Source organism: Adiantum capillus-veneris, chromosome 2 (genome assembly GCF_014529385.1).
Source record: "Adiantum capillus-veneris isolate H3 chromosome 2, ASM1452938v2, whole genome shotgun sequence".
In the NCBI taxonomy this organism is placed as follows: domain Eukaryota; kingdom Viridiplantae; phylum Streptophyta; class Polypodiopsida; order Polypodiales; family Pteridaceae; genus Adiantum; species Adiantum capillus-veneris.
The window spans coordinates 12,268,429-12,295,604 of NC_140932.1; the positions used below are offsets into that span (position 1 = coordinate 12,268,429).

The window sequence follows — 27,176 nt, forward strand, 5'->3', positions numbered from 1 at the left end:
ATAATGGAGTGCACTTTTGGTGACCCTCTATAATGGGGATGCTAGGATAGAGGGATTCTACATCAAAGGAGAAGAGGATAATATGGGGAGGAAAGGGAGTGGAGCTGAGGTCCAAGATAAGGGAGTGGGAATCTTTTATGTGTTGGTTTTTGGATAAGAGGATAGGGTAGAGTTACGCATGGATCCATTTAGAGGCATTTTCTAAAATGTACCCCTTGTAGGAACAAATGGGGCGGCCTACAAGAAAGGGTTTATGGTTTTTTGGCAGGAGGAAAAAGGGGCAAGGTTTTGTTTTAACTAGAGAAGAGAAAAGGATGAAATCTCTTTCATTGCTAGGGAGAAGAGGGTAGTTCAAAATCATAGAGGTGAGGAGAGAGGAAACAAAGGCTAGAGGAGGGGAAGGGAGTAGGTAAAGGGGTCCATGAGGTGATGAAGGGCTTCTTTTTCATACCAATTTTTGGAGAGGACAACCCCGGGGCGGTCACTTTTTAGAATGTGTATGATATCACGTGAGTTAACTGGAGAGGATTATTAAAAGACCAAAACGTATAAAAATGTATACATACAGGGGGGTGGGGGTTTTTTAAATAGGCTCACAGTGTAAGTATAGTATGTATATTGGGGTATTATTAATTACCTCTTGAACGCACGTGATATAGGGGTCTTTTGATAAGTGACTGCCCCGGGAGGACAACAGGTCCAAGGTTTTTATCAACGGGTTTGATAACAATGTTTTGGTTATTATTAAGGAAGAGATAGGGCTTCAATGAAGAAAGGTTTGGTGCAAAAAGGAGGAACAAAAGATAGAAGAGAATTGAGGAGGGTGAACACATGTTTGAAGGCAAAGTTTAGGGTGGAGGAAGGCGAAGGTGGATTCCAAGCGAGATTGGGAATAGATAGAGAGAGGGTAGAGGGAGGGGAAGAGTTTTTGAAAAACATTCTAAGATGGAGGTTTCTTTGTAAATTAGAGTAGGCTTTAAGTATGGAATCCGGAGGGGGTGGAGGCGAAGGAGGGATATAATTGAGCCCAAGACCTAGGAGTTTATGCTTGGAGGAAGGGGAGATTGTGTGAAGAGAGGTTTGTAATCTTGTGTTCAAGAGTGAAGATAGAAAGATTGCCTAGAACCAAAATATTAAAGAGGTGAGGATTTGTTAGAGGAAGCCAAAATTTATGACACTTTTTTCCGGAGTGGGAGGGATGGGGGAGGAGAGGGAAAGTACATGGAGGAGGGGTCCAAATGTGAGGGAAAAAGGGGGGGGGGGGGGGGGGGGGGGGGGGGGGGGGGGGGGGGGGGGGGGGGGGTTCAGGAACCCAGGAGGTAGGCTACTCTAGCCCTAGTTCTTCTTCCTCCATCGCAAGTTTTTTGAGCTTTTGGGCAGGCTAAACTTGGGATGCAAAGGCTTGGTTTGGGACAAGCAAGAGGGGTTAGGGGAAGGAGAGTTGAGAGGGTAGTTGGGAGTTTGGAGAAGAGAGGGTAAGCAAGAAGGGTTGCTAGAAGAGGGAGAGGTATTTTTTGGAGTGGTTAAAATGGGGAATTACAAGAGGGGGAGGCAATACAGATAAAGAGCAATCAAAATAGAGGCTACAAACTACACATGATTGGCCAATAGTTATACCGACAAGTAAAGGACCAATAGCGAAGACTATGTGCTAAAGAAGATGAGTATATTTGTATGTTGGAACAAGCACATGGATGTCTACAAGAGGTCATATTTCTCATGAGACTACGGCTATAGCAATTTAGGTGGCTTGCAAATGGTGGTTGACTCTATTTGCAAATGCAAAATAATTGTTAGAAGATGTGACACTTGCCAAAGAGCTAAAATGCTAGCCAAAATGAACACAATGCCATTACGACCAATGGTGGGAGAAAGAGCATTACTAAGTGGGGTATTGACTTTGTTGGTCCTATACAGCGACTTGCTTATAAGATTCAAGCACAATAAGTTATTATATTCACAAACTATCTAACCAAGTGGGCTAAAGAGAGACACTAGGAAGAATGATGCATGAACCACAAATGCATTCTTATATCAATGTATATCCACAAGATACAGACTTTCTATTGAGCTTGTAAGAGATAGAGGGACTCACTTCCTCAATGAGGTGACATAAAATTATTGAACAAGTTGATGGTTATCTATCATCCTCAAGTGAAAGCAGAGTATTCCAAGAAAATCCTTAGCTCTGTGCTTTCAAAGATTGTGAGCTCTGGACATATTGACTAGGAGAGGAATCTCCATACAATTTTCTCGACTTGATGCAATACTGCTAATAGATTTTTTACTTCAGCACACTCAGAGTTGCACGTGATTTGGAATGGAGAGGTCAGCTGTCAAAATTACTAGAAAATCTTGAATAATTAGATGAGCAAAGGCTAGCAGCCATTGCACACATCTATGCATTTAATTAAAAAACAAAAAAACTATTTGACTCTCATTTGTTGACAAAAATTTTCAAACAAGGAGATCTTGTATTGGTATATTCCTTAAAACAGTACATCCCAAATTTCAAGAAAAGGGTCATGGACCGTTTGTGATTGAGAGTGTTTCACCAAGTGGAGCGATTAAGTTAGCCACCTTAGATGGGGAAATCATGGAATATTGAATAAGTGGATGTCGTTTGCAAAAATATAGCTTACCATTGACCAATGATCTCTTAAAAATAATGAATGCAATGAAAGAATACAAGATAAAAATGCCAACAAGTCATTGAAGGAACTCAGGAGGAAGCTTGCATTTGAATTTTGAAGAGAAAAGCGACAATGCGACCAGTGCCAAAAATCATGTCAATCAATATGCTTCAAGTCTAATCCCTCCATTTCACTGAAGCCTTAGGAGAAGATGAGGTTAAAAGTGATGATGATTGGTTAGATGGTCTTGATATGAGGATACCAGTAACCCTAAACATGGAGATAAATTCAAGGCATTAGCAGGTACAAGTGCTATGATAAATATAATAAGTTATTCTACTTACAAGAAGGCAACCACCCAACCCTTGGAGTATTGTGGAGCTAAAGTGAAAGCGTGTCATAAGAAATGTACTCCAACCTTGGGAATGATCTGTTAAGAATAAAGGTGTAGCTAAGTAGAGACTACAGTGTTTTACCTAATGGAGAGAGATAATTTTCACACACAAGAGAGATAATAGAGGAGAGAGAGAGAGAGAGAGAGAGAGAGAGAGCACACATGATATATGTGGTTCACCCAATGTGGGCTATGATCATGCCACTTAATGGATTTGCACTTCAAAGTAGAAGTAGGTTACAAAGGGATTTTACCCTTAATGGAACTCCCGCCTTGCTTCACTCTCACCACCTCACACACACCTTGCCTTACCAACTCCACAATCCATTTTGCGTGTAGAAGAGGCCTCATTTTATAGGCCAAAACCGGCTACCTTGTCTCATGAGAGACAATTGTGTGTAGATGCCCTTGTGTAGAGAAATCCAAGTAGAACTCCTACATGCGCCCATGTGTAGCTGCCCTTGAGTACACAAGTCCACCTAGAAATTGCCCATTCGCCCATGTATAGCCGTAGACAAGTCTATCTAAAACTCATCCACCATCGACCAAAGAATTATGACCACCAGCCACCACCGGCTATAAACTACCAGCCACCAGCCAACTAATCGGCCGTTTTTAGGTCACTTTTCGACCACCGTCCGTCCATAATATTCCGAAAAAAGAGAATATCCTTGGATGATTTTTTTTCACACACATGTTGTCTTCTCCTCATAATCGGGGCTTGCACTTTTGGTTTTTTGATGAGTGATTTTTCTCACACACGATGGCTTCTCCTCATAACAAGGGCCTTACAAATGTCTATTTTTTAGTAGAAAAAATTACACGGGGTGAATCAAGCTCCATACTTAACAATCTCCCACTTGGAGACCAATCTCCACACCAAATCTTGGCTTTTTGTCCTTGAATGTTAATTGAAGATGAGAAAAATCTCACCTTCTCCTTGTTAACCATTTGTAGTTTTGACACAAACTATACCTATCCCAACAGTTTCACAAGCTTCATCATCTCCCAAGTACACATACCCAAAATTACCTTTGGTATAATCTTGAAAATGTTGCTTATGTGGTGTCACATGGAATAAAGCTCCGGAGTCAACTATCCAAGAATTGGACACATTGTCCAGTGAAAGAATTAGAGCATCTTGCTCTACTTTACCTGCTACATTGGCTTCCGATTTTGGCTTGTTGTCTTGATACTCCAACTCCTTCTTCTTCTTCTTGGACCAACAATTCTTTGTGACGTGGCTCTTCTTGCTGCAGTTCTAGCACTTGAGAATTGACTTTGTGTGTGACTTACTCTGCCTTAAGCAATCATGATCCTTTTGATTTTTGAACCTCTCCTTCGACCTTCCTCTTGTTTCCACTGATAGTGCAGCAATTGATGATTTACATGTGCTTCTCCTTCGCATTTCCTCACTTAGGAGAACACCCATAACATCATCAAACTTAAGATTATTTGTGCTGGAGATAGATTTACTTGCAGCCATCGCAAGGCTATCTTTACTCTCGACTATTCGGCAAAGACGATAGTATAAGGAGAGCTCGCACTTTGTCGTCAAAGTTGACCTTCAGCGATCAAAGTTGAATTATTTTGGTGTTGAAGTCATTTAGATGTTCTACAACCAAACGACTCTCTGTCATATTTAGGTTGAACAATTGCTTCATGAGAAATACCTTATTGGATGCCAATGGTTTCTTGTAGGGTGGTCAAGCGACTGCATCAAGTCCTTCGTAGTCTTCATCTCCAAAACGTTGAAGGCCACCATTGATGCCAAGCATAGCCGAATTGTTCCCAATTCCTTTCAATCAAGGATGATCCATGCCTCATCCGCCATTATCGCGGGCTTTGTTGTATCGCCGGCTTCTTTGTAAGACCGCCTAGTGGCAAATAAAGATCCTTTTGGTAGAGACAGTCTTCAATCTGCATCTTTCAGTGTTGAGTTTTTTTTGTTGAACCTCTTGATCTTGAGCTTACCTTCCTCTGTAATTACTCCCACTCAATTCAAGGAATTATTTCCTTGAGATATTTTAGCCACGAGCAAACCTTGCTCTGATACCAATTATTAGGAATGAACGCGTAGCTATGTAGAGACTAAAGAGGTTTACTTAATGGAGATAGATAAACACACACAAGAGAGATAAAAGAGAGAGAGAGAGAGAGCACATTGATATACGTGGTTCACCCAATGTGGGCTATGTCCACGAGAAAGCAACCACTCAATGGATTTGCACTTTGAACTAGAAGTAAGTTACAGAGGGATTATACCCTTAATGGAACTCCCTCCTTGCTTCACTCTCACCACTTCACACACACATTGCTTCACCAACCCCACAGTCTATTTTGTGTGTAGAAGAGGCCTCCTTTTATAGTCCAAAATAGGCTTTCCTCTCTCATAAGTGACAACTGTGTGTAGCCGTCCTTGTTAGAGAAATATAAGTAGAGCTCCTCCATGTGCCCATGTGTAGCCTCCCTTGCGTAGATATCCTCCATGTGCCACAATCCATTTTGTGTATACAAGAGTCCTCCTTTTATAGGCCAAAATGGGTTGTCCTCTCTCATGAGTGACAATCGTGTGTAGCCACCCTTGTGTAGAGAAATCTAAGTAGAGCTTCTCCATGTGCCCATGTGTAGCCGCCCTTGTGTAGATAAATCTAAGTAGAACTCCTCCATGTGCTCATGAGTGAGAACCGTGTGTAGCCATCCTTGCATAGATAAATCTAAGTAGAACTCCTCCATGTCATGTGTATCCGCCCTTGAGTAGACAAGTCCACATAGAAATCGGCCAATTGCCCATGTGTAGTCATAGACAAGTCTACTTGAAACTCATTCACCAGCCATTGAATTCGGCCACTTTCCAAAGACTTCCAACCACCGGCATCGGCCAATGACTACCAGTCAATCAACCAATCGACCGGCCATTTTCCAGTCACTTTTCGGCCACCATCTGTCATAATATTTTGGTGAGGAGGAATATTCTAGCATAAATTTATCTCACGCACGACGGATTCTCCTCATAATGGGGGCCTTTTTTTTTTTTGGAGAGTGATTTTTATCACGCAAGATGGCTTCTCCTCATAACGAGGGCCTTACAAATGTGTGTTTTTTAGTAAAAACAAAATTACAAGGGGTGAATTAGGCTCCATACTTAACATGATCAACCTCAATATCTTTTTGCATGGATTTCCTTGTCCATTGTAGACACTGGGAACACCCTCCATACGAGGATTTAGATGGGCAGCTAGGTTGGTAACTATTAAGGCCAGTTACTACATTAACTAATACAATAGATAGTCAATCAAATGCTCTATCTGACGGCTATAAATAGGACCCATTACTCATTTTATGGGATACTATTCACACATATTCCACTATCATATATTAGTGTCTTGGAGCACTTCATGCTCTTGTACTTTTGTAACTCTAACCATTAAGCTTAGAGCAGACTTGGCTCACACCGTTGTAATTTTCTTACACTGATATGAATATATTCCAGTCCTAATTTCTAGTTCAAGTCTGTATTTTAGTTCCAGTCTTTGCATTTCATTTCAGTCTTTTCTAATCTGATATCTGAAGTCTTAATTTGATATGAACTTACTCTAATTGACCAACCTAGAATAGTTGTCATAAGTGATCAACTCATTCCATTTTGGAAATCACGGTGGCTTAGGCTACGTTACCCTTGACAGACTCTTTAGTATTTCTCTTGTCCTAATCGTGAATATAAACTCGCCAAGATGCAACCTAATAGTTTCCCTGGCACAAGCATCAAGCTCCTACCAATGATCATCAGTGTACAAATCCTCTTTGTTCTCTTTCAGTGGTGCTACAATTCCTTTTGTTGATTAGGACATCAAGATTCTCTGCTTCCATTGGTGAAATTTGTTGTGCCATCAAATTTTCTAATGTAGTAATCTTCTAAATTCTTGTAATATTCAGCCATACTGATAAGAGCTAACTGCAAGATAATAACGCTAAGAACTTATGGCAAATTATCTACAAAAATTTTGGTAGTCTCTCTCCACGAAGATGAAAATTGAAGTTTTAAAAGCTCAAAAAAATCATTATAATATCAATGCAAAAGAGTGTTGTAAGTAAACTAGAGAACTTGCGGGAAAAAATTGACAGAATTTTCTCTCTACAGAGATCAAAATCTCAAGTGAAACTCAGCAAATCAATGCATAAACTATAAATAGAGTGCTGATAGGGCATAAACTAGCATATATTACTCAAAGAAATTGTTAAAAGATTGCCAACTTGACGTGAAAGCACCTATACATGTCTATGGCAAGATCACAAATGGGGATCTCTGGCACCAACCTCATCTCCCTCACACTGTGTAACCCAGAACCCAATGCTCAACTTCAAAAAACCTAATGCAACAACCCTCACAAAAGGTTATGTAGACATGAGTAGCCACAATCTTAGAAAGGGATCTTCTCAATCGAGTCCTAGAAATGATCAAGACTACCAAAACGAGCCAAAATTGTCTCCACAAGCGACATACAATGGCAGTGTCGGCACATAACATAAATCCAAAGTGTAAAAATTTCACTGCAAGACAACAAGACATGTGCTCAAACATACGTGAACAAGTATGCAAGAAAAATTGCAGAATCAGATCCCTACAAGGAGTAAAACACTCTCAAGTGCTAGTCGCACTCGTCATGCATAAACCATATGCATCCAAACTCTCACCAAAAAATGTAATGGTTGTCAATATCAAAGATGGTCGTAGATTTGTTGTGTCAAGAGAACCAATTATTGTCCTTGTGCATGTAAAACTATATTTGAGAAGCCATCAATGAATATCCATAGGCAACACCAGAGAGAACATACATCATGGCCAAATGCATATGAAAATCTAGAAAACTGCACTCAAAAATGTATAGAGTTGTTGCTAACAAAAATCTATAAGCTACCTCTCACTGCCCATAAATTGTCTCTACGTCTTTCTCTCTACAATGCCAAAGAGTGTGTGAAAATATATAGTCAATGCCGTTGGTCGATGATGATTCCAATGCTAGGTGTCACTCCTCTATGGAAGAGGCACCTCACTACCCATAAATTGTGTGTGTGTGTGTGTGTGTGTGTGTGTGTGTGTGTGTGTGTATTCAATGCCACGGGGAGAACATCCTGATGTTGAGAGTGTGTGTGTTGAAAAGCACATCATCTGTTTCTGGGGATGGCCGTGAAGCGAGCACAACTAGGCGAGCAAATGATCAATTTTGCAAGTTTGCAACAAAGCCAGCGAGCAAAGCCCTTAAGGTTCTTTCACACACACACACACACACACACACACACACACACACACACAGAACTTTAAAGTTGAAATGAAATAAAACTAGATGAAATTATACCTTTTCACAAAAATGTTGCTTTGTAGATGTCAAAATGAGATGAAATTATATTTTTTCATAAAAATGAGCAAATGATCAATTTTGCAAGTTTGCAACAAAGCCAGTGAGCAAGGCCCTTAAGGTTCTTTCAGAGAGAGAGAGTCATAGAGAGAGGGAGAGAGTTGAAATAAAATAAAATCAGACGAAATCATATCTTTTTCACAAACATGTTGCTATGTAGATGTCAAAATGAATTAAAATTAGATGAAATTATATTTTTTTCATAAAAATATTGCTTTGGGTCAACACATTGAAGAACAAAGATATTCTTAATTTTAAACCCTTGCAAGATGGACATAAATAATAGACACATTGAAGAACTAATATATTCTTAGTTTTAAACCCTTGCGAGATGGACATAAATAATCATCACAAAAACCTTTGAGCCTTGAACCTACTTAGGTTCGTTTGGCCTGTGTAAGCATATCATGCACAATATTGGGAGCTATTTTTCTTTGGTGAATATGCATGATAACGTGCACATCTTGACCAAGAGTTATCAGGAACACATAGTATAAGTGTGAACATGCAAGATATCTTTTCTTCAAAGAAACACGTTTTTGAAATTCCTTGCACAAGCACGATGGATTCTTTCAAACCACAACATCAATCAGCTCCGGATCTGAATCCGCTGAGTTCCACACCTTTAGTTTGAACACCTCTTCAATGCCAATCTTCTTTACCACAATATCTTCCACATGCATTCTTTGAGTCAATGCATAAGTTACTTGTGTATATGCAAGATTTGACACACCTGGTCTGTAAGGAAGGCGCTGCCTCTCCTCTACATTTGGGTCACTTGTCAGTGGGGTTGTGGCATCAATGACTACCTAAATTTGTGTCAATGGAAAACCAAAGTCAAATCCTCCAACCACTAACTTCTTTGCCTCTACTATCTTCATGTGTTCCCTTTTTCAATCGGCCAAATTGTGGGAAGACTACTAGGAGCATGTATCACAACCTTACTAATGTTCCAACAATGTGTGACATCTGTATTGCAAAAGTAGCAAAACTTCTCCTTCTTCCAATGGACCATCTAGCAGCCACTCCAGAAGCACGGTGTTATCTCACCCCCACGAACAAGTGCATCACATTTCTTTCCAGATGCCCAGTTGCTACACTTAATCCTACTCGCCATTGGCACTCTCCTCAATTTCCACATGGTGGGATGCACTTCCACCTCACATGCCTCAAGATCATGCAATAGCTTTCAGCAGTGTCTCCTACTTTTCCCTTTCCATGAATGATAGCTTCTTGTTTGTCTACTATGACATAGTTGTACTCCGGACGATGGCTGCACCTTGCTTCATCTTTGTTGTCCTCTTTATCCAGTGACCTCTTGACTCGAAGGGTCTTCTTTTCACCTTTAAAGTTGATTCATTGCAAAAACATTGGAGTCCTAGAAATTGCATCATCCACTACCTTTGTAGCTTCAACCGGTGATGGTGTTTTGGCCTGTCGTGATATTTCTCTATCGATCAACACCTCTAGAGTGGGCCCCATTCCAATTAGTTTCCCCTCAAAGAAAGCAAGATGCCTTGCACATTGAAAGTACGCATTGACAAGGTCGGTGATGCATGCATCGTACAGACTAATTTTATGTTTATACCCCTCTCCAGCAAGCCATGAACCACGCTTAGATTTTGAAAGATTAGTCCTTGGCATCAGTGCATTGGCTATGGGCTCATTGTCCACAAGCACAAAGTTTCCCCAACGACTAGCCCTGTGATGCCACCAACCAAGCCAACTCTCAAGCTTCCGAATTGAGCTATCCAATGCCTTCCCTGTTGTCCACCATGCCCTTATTTGCCTAAAATGCTCAAGTGCATCAGACCTAGTAGATGCATTTCTCCAGCTCTCACACGTGTCTAGATGGGTGGCCCTAAAGGGTGATGCAATATATCGATCTGTATGAATTCCGAGGCTTTCCTTCCAATGGAAAAGGCAAGATCTCTCTCGACCGACCATCTCCTTTCCATCGTTGAACACATCTCTCAATGCATGCCAATTTTCACCTGCTTCATCAGCCATGAACCCTGCAAATTGCGGTTTTCTACCACCATGTTCTATCATGACCCTTACTAAGTTCTCCTAGAACATAATCTACACCACCTCATCCTCCTCTCTAAACTCACAAGTGGCAATTGTAAGCAGCTCTGCAACACTGCATAAACAAGGGTGAAATGGAAATTAGCCACAAAATTTACATCACTGAGCTAGGTCAAATCAATACTTACAAGTGATCATAGACATGCGCCCCCATGGTATGCCGGCCACCCACAATTCTATGCACGTTATCAAAACAGACCCAAGATTGCCTAAGATCATCGGTACCAGCAGTGTCCATCCTGATCCTTCATCGGCTGTGGACATTTTGAATAGAAAGCATCTCTTGTCCCCTGAATTTGCTTGTAGTGGGAATCGAGAACCATGAAAGAATTCAAAATGACATTTTCTCTTCAACTCAAGCATTGCCTCAAACCCATCACCTGCAAGTCTATTTGCTCGTCTACTTTGCACTACCATTTGTTTCAAATTGTCAAGTAGAACCATGATGGATTAGCACAAATCAATGTCAAGTTGTCAAGAGTAGTAAAATTAGTTGAACCTACTTCTTAACGTTCACCAATGCGTCCATTTCTCTTGACATGTCTCTCAACTCCTGCTCAGACATAAACTCAGCTGGTCCCTTGTCCTGATCTGTGAAAGCACGAAGTACCATTTCCTTTCCAATTATCATTTGTAATCTCCTTGGCCCCGCACTATGATTCATTCTAACAACCTGAGACACAAGCTTGCGAACATTCCTGAGTGAACCCGTGCACATTCCTTTGCGAACATCATGAGAGTGTTCCCCATAGTGGATAAAGAGTCGAGAATGTGATGTGCCTTTGGGCATAAAGTAGTAAGCAATGGCAGGACATGTCCCAATGCAAAGAGGGGTATGCTTACAAAAGAAACACTCTATATTACCAAATCTCCCGCAAGCATAGCTACCAACTATGGGAGGCTTAAGAAGCTGACCGCACCAATGAAGCTTGTTGGCTGACCCTGTCCTTGCAAAGAATGGACAATGCTCATTCACACATTTCAGTGAACCACCACACATGCTTTTGCAAAGAGTCAAGTCATTGAGGGCCCTTGTCTGAATTTGAGGCTTGGTCCAGAGGTTACCGTCGTACTTCTGCTCCATCCCTCCATTTGACATCCATCCACCAATTCAAAGATTTTGTTATTTGGGATTTTTGCAGGCAGCTCAGATACCCTCCCCAACAGTGTGCACTTTGCTATAACTCTATGGAAAATGTCATTTGGAGTCAACCGTCTGACAATCTCGAAGGATGATATATTAGATGACAAATCATCATCCTCCACTTCAATTGGCTATGCACTACCCGGGGTCGGATTGTTAAAAAGTTTGTTTTAAGGAGTGTTGTCTCTAATTTCCTACTCCAAAATATTGCACCAAACAGAATAAATAGGTCAACAAGAAATCCAATAAATCATGGATTGACAAGTGTGTACCAACTCACATTGGGGAAAGATTGGAGGCACCAAGCTCGGACTCTACTTTGGTAGAATGCAAGCTTGCAATATAGTATTGTGATAAATCACAGCTGAGAAGACAGTAGCTATCATCATCAAGCCCCAGTCTCCTTTGCAAAACAGACACTGGTTGCAGAACCCCATCACACTCTGCCAATACCTGCAACAACTGAACCGTTCCAATTTCACTGGAGCTTGCTCAAGAGACCAGATTTTGATGCATAGATGAGGTAGAAACAATTGCTACCCCATCGAGAAAAGGGACTTCAATTGCAGCACCATTGAGGTCTCCCAAGAAGATTTTGGCAGCGCACCTATAATCAAATATTTAATTTTTTGCATAAAAAGGAAAAAATTAATTTTAGAAAAACCAGTGAACAAGCCAGTGCTCCAAAAATACACAAAATTCACTACATGCCTCTTAAAATACACTATATGCCTCTTAGACGACCAGGGACCCGCTATTAATTAAGGCGGGTCAAGTAATTAAGGCGGCTATATTAGGTCAGTGGTCTGTCCAGGGGGAAGCTAGTCGCACAGGGCTATGTACATTTTATGGAGGAGGGAGTACCCCAGAAGGAAGGATCTTGTGAGCAAGGTACGACATCCCCTGAGTGATATCGCAAGGCAAGTCCAAGGAGAACTACAGAAAAGAATTGCAGGGAATTCAAGAGGATGGGCAAAGGAATGTGGCCGCCCAGGGGTTTTTTCCTACAAGGTGTTCCCACGCCCTCTCAATACATCCCTCACCCACCCTCGTCACATTTTCTTGCAAGAGGAGGCGATGCTCCCTCCCTTGCTTTGCACTCATGAACTCCCTGTCTTTACCAGTTTCCCTATCGGACAGAGGATGCCCTCCCTCCCTTTGCCATTGTGGCTCTACAAATTTCCTTGTCGCACCCCTACCCCTACCCCCACGACACAACCATTGCAATACACACCTAGCTGCCTTGGCTCCACAAACTGCAGAGGAAACAAAACCATCCCATCTCCACTGACAGTTGGATTCATCAAAAAATTTAAGCTATTTATATCCCTCAAAATCCACCAATTTTGAAGCAAAGGCCCTGCCATGTCGTCGCCATCATCTTCGACAAAGACAAAGACATTGTAGTCTTCCATGGCGGAGCGCCCAGGGTGATCATTTGACGAATCGTGATCATTTGATGAAGCAAAGCTCAAGTGGCCACCCAGGGTGATCATTTGACAAAGAAAAGCTCAAACCAAAGTAGGCAAACAGGTGGAGATTGGGTGGAGATGAAGAAGGCATTGCTCATGCCATGCAGCCCCCTCAAGGCTTTTTCACCACGCAGTAAAGTGAGTCAGCCAGCATGAGTTTCTTTGCACTTGAACAAGCAAAGAAACTCATGCTCAATTTTTTAACCTTAAAACTCAACAAACTCAGCATGCTCGGTTTTTGAAAGCTCACTTCCCATGTTCTGTGTGTCTGAGTAATGCAATAAAAGATCCATTCATGGATGAGGCCGACTCAGAACCTCAAAGCGCCATCGTGTGTACCTTAGCCTTCGTATACTTCTCTGTAACATGGCTTTTCCTGCCTCCATTAATTCAAGTGAGCGTAGGTTTGCATATCTCAGATGACTTTAAGCACATGCAGAATGTAGTTATGGATCTCTTGAGCAGCTGGTAAAGAGGGTAAGTTATCTATTTATGGTATGCTCTATTAAGATCACCAGACTCCACTGGTGTCGAATGGATATTGCAAATCGAAAGCTACATGTATGAGCACATTCGTTGCATCAGGCGTATCTAATTCTTACCAATGTTCATTATGGCAAAATGCTAATGCTAATCATAGCATTGTGGTCAAACTATGGCTATGGTTTGCAGGATAGCAATGGCTTGCATTTATATAGGAATAAAGTGTTATAAACTATGACATGGGAGCTTATAAATGTGCATCTCTATGAGAAGCGATTAGTGAATAATCTTTGATTGTTCAAGTGTGCTGAGCGCATTTGAACAATCAAAGACATCCCAGACGTTTTTGTAGCATGTCTACCTTGGAAAGGCGCCATGGAGCAGCAAAGGGTTGTCCGACATTAGGTTTTACCTGTGACCTTATTCCATTGTCTTGATGCCTTGATGACTAGGAGGTTAGATGCCGATGAAAATGAGCTTGGGTGCTTGAGTGTTTGATGATCTGTGTTTTTTGGTCGTAGTTTTCTTTTGCTCGTACCGATGCATCTATTGCCGGCTCTATTGATGTTTCCATAGGAATTTGAATGGGCCGGCTACAACGGACCAGTTCTCAAAATTCCACCCTATCTCAAAAAGCCGCCCTGTTTTAATTATATTTATAGAGGATCCACCCTGTTTTAAATGTAGTGGAGACGCGGTTCTTTAAAAGCCACCTTGTTTTAACTATATTTACAGTGGAGCCGCCTTTTTCGTGATGATGGGTCAGCCTCGACTTTGTGACAGGCACTTGTGTGTGGGGGGCAATGACTTTGTGACAATCACTTGTGTGTGTGGGCCAATGGTCTTGAACGACTTGACAAGCATTGTGTGTTTAGCTTTGGTATTGTCATGTTATACTAACTAGATGTCATGGGTGACAAGGTCAGTTTGCATGAAAGCTAAATGTAGCTTAGTTGTTGAATCCGAACTTCCAATGGTTAAAAAGAGGAAAATTTTATAGGTTGCAGGTAGCTCAAGGACCTCAGAAAGAAGGGGTGATTTTCTCAGTACACTAGATCAAGCTACCACATCCCTCCAAGGAAGCAGTCCTGAAGCTTAGGTATCCCTAGAGAAGCATCCGACTCTATTGATGTTTTCATAGAAGAGACTCCTACTAACCCAGACCAAGCTGTGGGTGTTGGGATCCTAGACCAACTTGTTGTTGGAACTGAAGACGGCTCAGGGGATCAGGATGAATTTGCCAAAGAAGCCCAAGAATTAGTAGCTGCCAGTGTAGCTGGTCCTGACCAGGCAGATGATGATGATCAGTCTAAGAGTGTCTCCACCTAGACCACTACCTTAGAATCGGCTACCACAGGAAAGAAAAAGATAGAGATCTATGGAAAAATTTTGGACACTTCAACGCCACAGGCATTTTTGGAGAGGATCAAAGTGAAGCACGTCCAAACACCCCCTATGGTCCCATTGTGCCGAATGCTTCCAACTGAGGCAATTAGAAAGATTAGCCCACTTACAGAGAGGATTGTGTCAAGGAGCTTCAAGAAAATGGGTGGCTATATTCCCAACAAAGGGGCCTTCACCGTCAGTATCTATGATTTAGAGGGAGAACAAAATTTGTTAATAGATGCAATGCATGAGAGCTAGGATGATGGGTGGAAGGAATTGAACCAGAGGTACGAGGAGGAATTGCTTCAAAGTGAGGAGTGGGGTCCCTATCTTACAGGCAGAATGTTGCATATCTTGGATGGAAACAACAGACATCGAGCATGGATGGCTTGCATAGCTGAGGGTAAGATCATATTTAGCCATTTTGAAATTTCTTGCATAGCTGATTGTAAAACTTGTATTGATTGTCCTCAGCACAATCCTTTGGAACAAGCAAGCAGTGTAGTGTTTTATGCAATTCTAGAGTTTAGGAAGCAAGATGTTGGAGAATTACTTTCCTCCCTGTCACGCTTAAACAAGTAAGCTCCATTGGTCTTTTATCATTATTTTGATTTACTGTGAATGAATTGCCATTAATAAATTTCTTTTTCTTTGATATTTGTCTGACATAGGAGAAATGAGTTTTCCTTTGTGCCAGCCACATTTGGGGATATACTCTTCCAGCTTAGGAACCTAGGTGAGTCTGATAAGAGCACTCTTTTTTCCTACCTGGAAGAAGAGGACAAAGCATGGGTGGAATCAAAGATGAGGATTCAACGTGGTCTGGGTAAGAAGAGCTGGTTTTTGTTGCCCATTCAAATCATGACCTGGCTAATCTTCAAGGATGACATGGAACAAAAAATTGAAGACCAGCCAAAGGGGCTTCTTATTGATGACAAATGTAGCCGTGACAAGATTATAAGGAACATGGAGACACTTTATCGAGGTAAGACATCAAAGTTTGCAAGGATTGCAAACCCAAGCAATGGGGAGCAGTATTGGAATGTTGTGTTGTCACTGCCTTGGCATGAGCCATCCACCCACATTGCAACTGAGGAGAAACTCAACATGATAAGATCATCAATTATTAGCGATTCTAATAAAGCTCAGATTGTGCGCATGCTGGACAACCACAATGCAAACCAGAGAACTTTGGAGGGACTCCCAAATGACAAAGCTAAGGTTCGTGATTGGCTGCATAAGTATTGCTTTTGGTTGCAATTGGTAGACCATGGTCGTATACTCATACAAGAGATAAGGGAAGTCGATCATGTGCCTCCACCTCCTGAATCTCGCTGCAACTCATACGTACAGCTATGCAAAATGAGGTTCTTTCGAAAGGCTTTCAAGACTAATGAGGGGGGAATAAAGTTTTCTAATGAGCCTGATCTTCAGCCCCCGGCCTGAAGATAGCTGCAACACGGGTGCTTTACAGGTGCAACTCCTTTCTTTTCTTGTTTCTTCAATTTACTATATTGATGTAGAGGCTCATTTCATATGTTTGATCTCTTGTAGATGGCTCCGAAAAAAACATGCTGAGAAACATATAGCAGAAATACCTGTCATGGAGTACGTTTGGAAACAGGTGGATCAACCGGTTTACATGTACCAAGATGTGAAACTTGGTAGGGTAAGTATAGCTCTTTGATGATTCAATGAGCTCCTCCTGCAAATAATGTTGTCATGGCCCATGACAAGTGCACATTTAATGTATCCTCTGAGTGAGGTGGAGACAAGGCACTGCCCTTGGTGGTTGGACTTGCTTGGTCAATGGGCACCAGAGGAGGAGTTAGAGTTGTATGACTTGCACAAGAAACAATTGCAGATGGGGACAATAGAACATCAAGAGCGAGGGGGGGACTCAATATCTCACTTTGCCTCCACTGGGTCAGCAGTATCTAAGAGTAGTGGCAAGAGGCCTGCAATGCCAATAAACCTCGACAAAGAAATAGTTAATAAATACTTGGCGGCACAACAACACTCTGAAAGGGAAATGACAACCACCTTAGGAGCATTCAATAGTAAGGGCACTTATGTTCCACCTGAATTGAAACCAGTAGGTAAGGCTAAAAGATAGAAATGTCTTTGGCACTATCAAATACGTGTCGGCGCCTAAAAGAAGAGTTGTGTGCAGGCTCTATGTTTTGCTTTCATGTTCAGGTGGAGGACTTGTAGAAGGCAATGACTAACCCAGTCGAGAACGAGGAGCTGACCTCTAGTGTATCTGAGGCACTCACTATTGTCTACAGCATAGGGAGGATTAAAAGGAAGCAAGTAGACAACTATGTTGATCTAATAATTTCCGACTTTCCTTCTAATGTAGCGGTGGAAGGGTTTTCCCAGAAGAAGGTTCCGGGGTGGAAAAGGCTTGGCCCAATGACATTTGAGAGCACTTTCAAGCTGGCAGACCTCTACCTTTCTGACTTGGGATATCTAGTTTGCTTGTATCCACTGGAGGAAGGAGTGTCTATTGAGCGCATAGCCACCAGATTGGGGTTTTCAATGTTCCGACAACAGATTGTCCATTGCACTCCACCAATTGGAACCAAAATCAAGCACGTTGTCATGCATGTGAGTCTCCCTCCATTTGGTTTGGGTTGTTGTTTGTGGCCAAGTATTGAGTGATATATCTTCTTATGATTTGGAGTGGTTGTGCTTTTAGGTGTCTTGTTTAATGCTATCGGTCTTTGTGAGATCATCCACCCCAATCACAACTCTTGATGTACATGAGGACCAGCTAGCAAAGATGGACCTAGGGGAGGGTTTTCAATCAGCAAAGGACATAATATATGATGTGTAGGAACCTAATTGATGCTTTGAATCTATGAATAGGACTTTTAATCTTGAAAGAATGTGCATGAAGGTAACAATGTGTAATTTTATGGCTGCTCTATCATGCAGGGTTCCCCTTGAGGATATTTCAGTACGCAAGGGAAAGCCTTGGCGAGGTGGGACTCAGTGTGGCGAGAAGCTAGCAAAGTACATAATATCCTTGTTTACTTGCATTGAAGACACAGTGCTCGACCTCTTTGCAGGCACTGGAACGTTTAAGTTGGCTGCTGCCTTCATGGGTCGCCATGTTTTGATATTTGAAGGAGACGACCGGATCTATTCTAGACTCCTTCTTCCTTATCGGAGTATTGAATTGTAGTTGACATGTTGGAAATGTTTTTCATTGGTATATAGTTGAAATTGTTTGTGTATACATAAGGCTATATGCACAGGATTTGTTCTAGACTCCTTCTTTATCGGAGTATTGAACTATAGCTGACATGCTGTATGTTTTGCCTTGGTGTTTGGTTGAAATTTTGTGTTCACATAAGGCTATATGCAGATTTCTGTGTTCGAGATAATCGCTGCATTTTGCTGTCAAGTGTGATTGAGTATACTTTGTGCATCAGGTTGAGAATTTTTTTGAATATTGTAGTGTTGTGCCTCAGGTTGCTCAAGGTTAATTCAATTAGTTTCCTGCTGAACAGTGAAGTGAAATTGAGCGTGAAGTATTCTCTGTCATCAGTGTTGGGAACACGTTAGTCTTCTGCACGTCTGGCCATAGGATGTTTTTCTACGATTTATCGAACTCCACTTGGGGCTTTTTGCCGATGTGCCCCAAGGACACCGGCATGCCATCAAGTGGTTTCCCGAGGACAACGATGCCTTTGATTAGATTCCTCTTTTTACAAGCTATGGTGTATAGTGGGCATTACTCTTCAGGGATCCACCCTTTGCATGTATGTATGTGTGCATGTAGATTATTGTCATTACATTGATCCAGCAAAGGATAGCATGTAGTGGAAGTGGGTATTGTTATGCAATCAATGGATTCAAAAAACAACACATCCACCCAAGAAGCATAGCTCGGTTGGTGAAGCCTTCGTGATGTAACCCCAAGATTGAGGGTTCAAGGCTTATGGGCTGTGTTTTCTTGGGTGTACATGCACCCCATTGGGGAGGTTGTTACAACAGTGTGGTCCCTTGGGGCGTTGTGTGTATATCAAGTCTGGTTGTAATTATACACATGTAAGAAGTTCTCCCCACTGCCTTCCCTGCACTCAAGATAGGAAAAAACCCAACAACAACACTTTCCAAGCAGGCTATCATACTAATGGGATTACATCTTATTGATGAATCCTAGCGCTAAAGCTCCAGAAGATGTGTTTTGTACATTGAATCTAGTTTCTAAGGGATCTCTCTAGTGTGAAATTGGATTCTTCTTTTTCATATCGCCAGCTTTGTCCAATTAATGCCTACATGTCGTAACGACCCCTCAAACAAGTAGAGAAGTGGGCTTGTAAAGGTGCAAGATTCCCGAGCTTTACATCAATTGGGATAGTCTAAGTGGGACTTGGATCTTGAGGATGCATGGTGTGTGTGAGTGGGGCATGTTTCCTCGCTAGGAAACTTGATAATAAAAACAATGCATTGTGAAACAAGCAGCGGGATTGCCCAAAAGTTAAACATTTGTTCTTAGATACATTATCGACAGTTTACGATATGAGTAAAAGATTGATGTAATTGGAGAAGTTATGGCCATGGGTGCTTTTCAAACCAATGTATGGCATTGGAAAATGAGCAAATTATCGAACAAAATTTCTTTAGAAGATATAGTTGGGAAGGTTAGGGCTAGCAAAATGCAGAGATTATCTCGAACACAGCACATGCAAATTGAGTCTACTTTGTGCATCAGGTTGAGAATTGTTTTGAAAATTGTAGTGTTGTGCATCAGGTTGCTCAAGGTTAATTCAATTAGTTCTCTATTGAACAATGGTGTGGCTATTTGAACCATCAAACTGTAGCTCCTCTTTGATGAAAATGGGTCACAATTAGAGGCTTGCTGATGCCTGCATACATGCATATTCTTGTCAATGCAAAACCAGGCCCTTCATCCGACGATGGCTGGGGAACGTTAGCTTCCTATCCTCACCCACGAAGCAGAAGGAATTGGCTGGACTTTTCCTTTACCCACCCCTTCACTAAGACTCGAGAAGAATAAAATACTACTTGAAAAAACATCACAAACAAAACACTAGTTGTTAAACTTCAGCCGACTCCTACATGTTTGTCGATTATGTAGTCAACCTCACCTGTATCAATTGTAGAACCTCACACTACGACTGATTGTTGTACGAATTCCAATTGTTTCTCCACCATAGGATTCATTTGTTCGTTTGATTTCCTGCACTTGTCCTTTGTGCCGAATGACAGCCTTTTGATGTTTTAAATGCAAGACAAATTACTTCATAGGATCTTCCTTTGCTGCCTTCTTTGAAACTTTGAGCCGTTTTGTTGCCTGCCCAACACCCGTTATCTCACACTAGCAAGAATAATTGGATCAGCAAGAATATTCGTCAGTTCAGATCAGTAAGAATATTTGCAATTGGATTATAAATTCTTGCAATCCCACTTCCACAAGGATACGAACCCGCAACCCGACCTTTGCCGACAAAGTGCAGAATCATCTGTTTGTTTTGCATACACACTGCAGGGAAACAAACAGAAAAAGTTCAGGGTTTGTTTTTTTGGGGGGTTTTCTATACTTTGGGCGCTTTTACCTTTGGTTTAACCAATTATTCATGACCTTGTCAATTTGTCTCTTTACATTGTGTGGATGATGTCTTGCACTATAACACCCTCTAAACACCAAATCATGTATGCTAACTAGTCACCTATTTTATTGTTGTTGTAAAAAGTGATTTGCACTCTACTCCCTGCTCACTTCCTGTGGCTCACTTCATACTCACACCCTGTTTCTCTTTCTTCAATGTCAAAGAAGTGGCACCTAATCTCCTTGTATTGTCAAAGCGGATGAATGCCGAAGAAGCACTATGAGTCAAAATTGATGCAAAAAAACATACATTTAAAACTATCTTTTGATGTGCTACTAAAATGGAGATGGCTTTGAAAAGGGGGTAAAAGTCCAAGAGGCCTCATGGAAATACTCTTGACATAACCAAAGAAGCTGTAGCAACAACCAAAACCAAAATTTGACATGAAATAGCATGCACGTGGATGCAAATTCAAGCTCTCTCTCTCTCTCTCTCCTAATTTGAGCTCTCCACATCACTATTGTGTGCTCAATTCAATCTTTGAAGCTCCTCTATTCAAGATTTTGCATAGTCTACAGTGCTTTGCAAAGTGTATGATATTCGCTATGTCCTTCACCTAAGGTTGCAAGCCTTAGCTCACTCAAAGATCATGCATGGGTGAGGAAGGAAGACACCACCATAGCTTTGATACCATTGTGAAGAGTGCATGTGTGTATTTGTGCATGCTCGACATGTTGTGCAAGGAAGGAGAACGCAAAGAGTTTGTGTGGAGCGCAAAGGGAGTCAAGATAACTCATTGCTCCTTATTCATATGTTGTATAAAAGAATGAGCTCATGGGTTAGTTTAGTAGTGGACATCCCACTGTCATTTGGCTTGAACCCTAACATAGCCTCTCTCAGTGTCTTGATAAAATAATACTCTGTAGGCTTTTTGAAAGGTGGAGATAGCTTGGGATAGTTGCGTTGTTTCTTGATAACTATTTGGTGACTACCCTAGCTTTTGACTCTAGGCATTGGGAAGATTGTAGAGTCTTTCATCATTTTTGGAGGGGCTTTTGTATAAATAATGAGATGCTATGGGTGCCTCCCCAGCCAGATCTTCCTCCACACCAAATATGGCTCTGCTCCATCTACTACCCGGTCCTTGAGTAGCCTCACTTTGACTTTAAGTACTTTGTATTTGATCAAAGGGTATGGTAGAGATTTTTTATGCCAAGCATCTATAATCTTCTTGGATGTGAGTTGAGCCACATTCAACTTTAAGTACTTTGTATTTGATCAGAGGGCATGGTAGAGATTGTTGATACCAAGCATTTATAATTTGATTAGAGGTGAGTTGGGCCACATTAGCTAAATGAAAAATGTAGTCTTCCAACACCATGGCTTCTTTCCACATCTTTTTTGTCTCTTGTTTGATGTTGACCTTCAAAGCACACACACTCCCTCTCTTTTGTGCTTGTTGTATGTTTTTGGATGTATCACCAGATGATGTTGAGCTCCTCTTTCTCCAAGCTCTCTACTCCTTGCTCAAATTTCTCTACTTGCATTTAATTCAATGCTACCTACCTAGATCTTCCAACACTACCAATGTTCTCAATGTCCAGCGCTACTGCAAAAGTTTTTCATTCCATTAATTCACTGAAGTTTTACCTTATGTTCTCTCAAAAATTCCTTCATGCTTTTAACTTTTGTGTTTCAGTATCAAGGCCTCCCATGTTTTTGTCATTGCACTTTACTGCTACCTTTGCTTGCATTGATGCTCTACATGCAGATTACCCCTACAATTGCCAATCTACTCCAAAAAACCTTGTTATTGAGGTTCACTAAACCTTAGCCTCCGGTTTGAAGATGGTTCACGCAAGATAGAAGGGGAAAACTGGCATGGATGCGCCTTCAAAGATGTGATACCAATTGTAGATCTCATCCAGAGCATGATGCATGTGTGCAAAGAGGGGAAAGAGAGAGAGAGAGAGAGAGAGAGAGAGAGAGAGAGAGAGAGAGAGAGAGAGAGAGAGAGAGAGATGCTTTAATGGGTGGAACCACACTACCAAAAGAGAGTGTACATTAGGGTTCCTTATTGTCTATATAGGAAGGAGAAATAATTAGTGGTTAGTGTGTACGGACTTAGTCATTAGGCAGGGCACCACTACGGCCCTTTACCCCAATGATAATGTACTATGTTGTATGAGACAGAGAGAGAGAGAGAGAGAGAGAGAGAGAGAGAGAGAGAGAGAGAGAGAGAGAGAGAGAGAGAGAGAGAGAGCACATACACAAATATGGACTATGCACCTTGGATAATATTACAAACATGTCGTAGAAACAACCCAAAGTACCTCAACATGAAACAATGTAAACAATATGTAGCTTGTTAGATAGGTTAAAAAATAAGGTGCATACACAAAGCTCCTAGGAAATCCCCCTTGAAACTTGAAGGTGCATATTCAAAGCTCCTAGGAAATCCCCCTTGAAACTTGAAAATTTGAATTTCTAAAGTGTGTAGGTTTTATCATGAAAGTGTGGAATGTAGAAGTAGGAGAGGGTAGAAAAAATAAATGCAGAGAGTGGAGGCTACCTCCCCGCCCCTGATGGAATTTTTGAGCCCCCTCATAATGCAAGGAATCTGGAACTCTCATGCCCTTGCTGCCCCACACCTCTAGAAATCATTGCTTGATGTCCGCCGACAAGTTTGACGCTACATAAGGTAGCGTGACCTCTCTCCCAAAGTAGGCATTTCATGAGACATGGTTGTTTTCCACGAAAAAAAATTCATCCATAACCCTCAAGAGAATGCAAGGCTGCATGTCCTCTAATTGTGGCATTCTAAACAATCAACAAGAATAGAAGCATCAATCTCTATTAAAGGGTAAAAACCCGATTTCAAATCCCATATGTAGTGCCAATGAGATCCACATCTAGCAAAGAGGCTTCAGACTAGCTTATAAAGCCTGAATCAACAATCAAGTTGATAATGGTCGTTTGAAGGGCTATGTCCTTTTAACACACATCATGGCTAGATGTGTAGGATACTCCTTTGCACAACATGCAACCCACCTTACTCACATGCATTTTGGTCACATTTAGTGATAGTAGGTATTGTTTTTGGGCAATGATACCATTGTTTGTGACTACAAGCTCAAACTGGAAGCACTAGTGTACTTGGACAGTGATATGTCTATTCAACTCATGGCGCCTATATGGGGTTGCCAAGCCTCACTCTATCTTATTGTAGACATGGCAAGAACCATGTACATATATGTCAATGCATGGAACATAGCTGACATTCCTAGTGTATGGAGGCTACAAGAGGTTTTTAATCTTTTTGAAAACATACTCAATCCCAGTTCACTCAATGCAACACTCAATTGTATGTTAGACAACAAAACCAATCGTCACATTGGCAAGAAAATCTTGACGTTCTCCTAGAAAACGAGTCCAAACATCACCAAACTCATAGGGCGAGTAGATAGAGCCTAAGCACAAGTGCCCAAGGTCTCAAATCCACATTTCATCCACTTTCCATTAAAAACATTTATTATCTATAGGGCTAATTTAACCGAACCCATTTTGGCCTAAAATGCACTCAAAAGCTTATCATTGATGCCCCAATACCCCTCATATAGCTAAAGTGAAGGTTGTATGCTTAATTTGTGAGTTACTAGTACTTAGCAAGAGGATTAGCAATATAAATTTCAAAGAACCATCACAAGAAACTTACGTCATTATGGAGATCTTTCACCTATGAACGTGTAGAAGGAGACGACACTTCAAACGGACAATCTACGAGGGAGATACGAGCATCAAAAGAAAGAGGGAGAGTAAAAAATGCTCAAAACAGAAATGTATGATTCATAATCCAAAAACTTAAAAGGTTTTTACAAAAATTGGCTTTTATACCTTAGACAAGGGTTTTTAAATGACAATCTGGCTCAAATTTGCGGTAGGAAGGGACTTGAGATCATATCTGGGCAATGCTTACTAGCTTCTTAGGAGGTGCCCTGCCCGTGGGAGGCACCCCTGAAAAAGGGGAATGAAGCTTGGAATGTTTGGCAAGAGTGTGGGCTTGGAAGGGGTTCACCAGCCAATCGTGGTTGGGCGCTAGTAGATGAGGCAAAAGAACGCCATTGAGCGGTGGTTGGCAAGGCAGGGCCGACGGTCGGCCACAATCCAATCGGACCCAAAAAATGATCAAGTTTGGTTGACCACCTGTTTTGAAGTCCGTTGATCGACCTCATGTGTGTGGACGCCCTTTTGATGGTTGACCTCCTAAAAAGGGGTAGTCCCACCAAATTTTTCTCAAAAAAAAGTGGGGTGTCAAATAGGTTGGCGATCAGTAAATGAAGCAAAGGGAAAGCCACACACACACATAGAATTGGGCTTCTGCTCTGCAACAACTCCAGAGAGTGATGGTGTGCAAGAGAGAAAAATTAATCAAGCTCTAGAATAGGCAAATGAAGTACGATTTTAGCATGGGTAGGCTTGACGGGAAGCTCTTGAATGGGGCTACACACACACACACACACACACACACCAATGGAGCTACACAAATTTTCTCAAGTGAGGAGCAGTAATTGGCGCAAGAAACACTTTGCACACACACACAAGTTGCATTTAGCTAAAAATGAACACAAAAGCAAATACCAATCTTCACCCTAATCAAGCCAACCTAGCCATGGAGGGTAGTGGCCTCTTGGGTGTGCCAAGGACATGCCCCCACATAGCTAGATTAGGGTTTGATTAGTGAGAGATGCGACTAGTTATGTAAATTTCAATGGACCATAACAATAATTAAGAAATTCTAATCAATTTAATGGAAATGCTAATCACTAATATACAAATGCATAACGACAAACCTAGCTAGTATAACTTGGAGATCTAATACCACTTGATGGGAATGGGATCGTGCTAGCTAGGGTGGATGAAAGATAAACATCATGCACACAAGTGGGTGTGTTTTGGCTATATTATCACTCAAGCAAATTAGGTTCCAAGATCAATTAACTTGGACTCATAAACACGATCTTGAGTATTTTCTAATCCATCACAAGCTCACCATAAACGAGGGAGATGTAATGCAAAATAGACTTGGTTTATTCATTCATGAAATGAGCTTTAAGTAGCTCTACAGCCTTGCCCCACTTCATATAGGATAATTCCACCTTTCCTCTCCTTGACCCATACTTTAGTACTCTAGTACAAAGCTCACACCTTACAGGGCTCAAAGGGATTTTTGGCCTCTTCTTACTCCTCTCACACTCTCTCTCAAGTGCCCAAGATTGGCAAAGCAAGCTCTCTCTCTTCCTCTCTCACGCGAACTCTAGAGATGGACTCTATGCTCAAGCTCTTGGTTATGGATGCAAATCCATACCAATGAAAGTTTCTTCTTCTCCATCTCTACTATTCTATTATATTGTGCTATCTAAGAGATTGACCATGAGCAAGTGTATTCAAAGACACTATTCTCTTGCTTGAAAAATACTTCTTTTCAACTTCATCTTCCTCTTCCTCTTTCCCCATAGTTCCTTTCTCCCCGCTAGGGTGTTTAGGGTTTGGAAAGCAGGGTTATACCATGGAATCTTGAAAACACCATCTCCTTGATTAAGCAAGGCTCCTCAAGAGCACAAACATGTATTGTAACAAAGCTCTCTTTCGAGAGGCTTATAATACAAGTCCTTTTGGAGGGGGGACCGGTTCCAAGAAAATCTAGTCCTCATCGATTTGTCAATCTTAATTAGTTATTCTCTTTTAATTATGTGCATGGTTAAAGTATTTTGTATGTATTTTTTTGTAAAGACATCAGTCCGACACAACCTTTGGTCTCCTTGCTATCTCTATCTCTTAAATGAAAACTCTCTCCTTTCATAGTTTAATTTTGTTGAATTTAAAAGTAAGTATTAGATTCTTTGACATTGGTATTAGAGCCAAGTTTTCTCTTTTCTTGCCTAAGAAGAGAGGTCCTTGATTAAACTATGAAATATTGGAGTTGCTCATGCATAGGGTAAGTGGGACTAGGATTTATTAACTTGGTTGACATGCATGTTTACAGGGTATGGGGAACACCTTCGAGAACTATGGTCTTAATAATGTAGTCTTTTGAGACTTTCCTATTGCTTAACCATTATTGCGCTATTAGCAAGCTCAATAAGAATCGGTGCTAACCTGCACTTTTAAAACCACTCCACTACTCTTTGCAATTAACAATATTCTAAACCATGGGTGTAGTTACTCGAGTGCTAATTTTGAAGGGATAAGAGGAGTGCTAGCCAAAGTTTTAGAAGTGCCAAGGAAAGAGTTAGCATACACATAAAAGGAAATTTAAAATGGCTCAACGTAATCAAGAGAATTTAATTAATATTGAAACTTAGGTTTGGCTCATTGTATAAAATTTGATGATGGCTGCGGAGTTTTCAACTACCTTGTTGTGACAAGTTATGAGAAGCAATGGGAAACCCTATTTTGCAAGCAGAGGTTCGAAGCCGAATTCAAGCTCTTCTTCAAGCCCAAGTTTACCCAAGTGCCCAAGAAGAGAGAATTCTTCCGAGACCTCCAAGTGAGAACTCCAAAACAGGAATCTCTT

General features: G+C 41.3%; 2 pseudogenes; one reads left to right on the top strand and one right to left on the bottom strand.

The window, feature by feature from the left end:
* Positions 1-8,821: 8,821 nt before the first annotated feature.
* Positions 8,822-9,561, bottom strand: LOC147462377 (uncharacterized; annotated as a pseudogene).
* A 4,974-nt stretch (positions 9,562-14,535) lies between these two features.
* LOC147462378 (uncharacterized) lies at positions 14,536-17,856 on the top strand (annotated as a pseudogene).
* Positions 17,857-27,176: the final 9,320 nt, after the last annotated feature.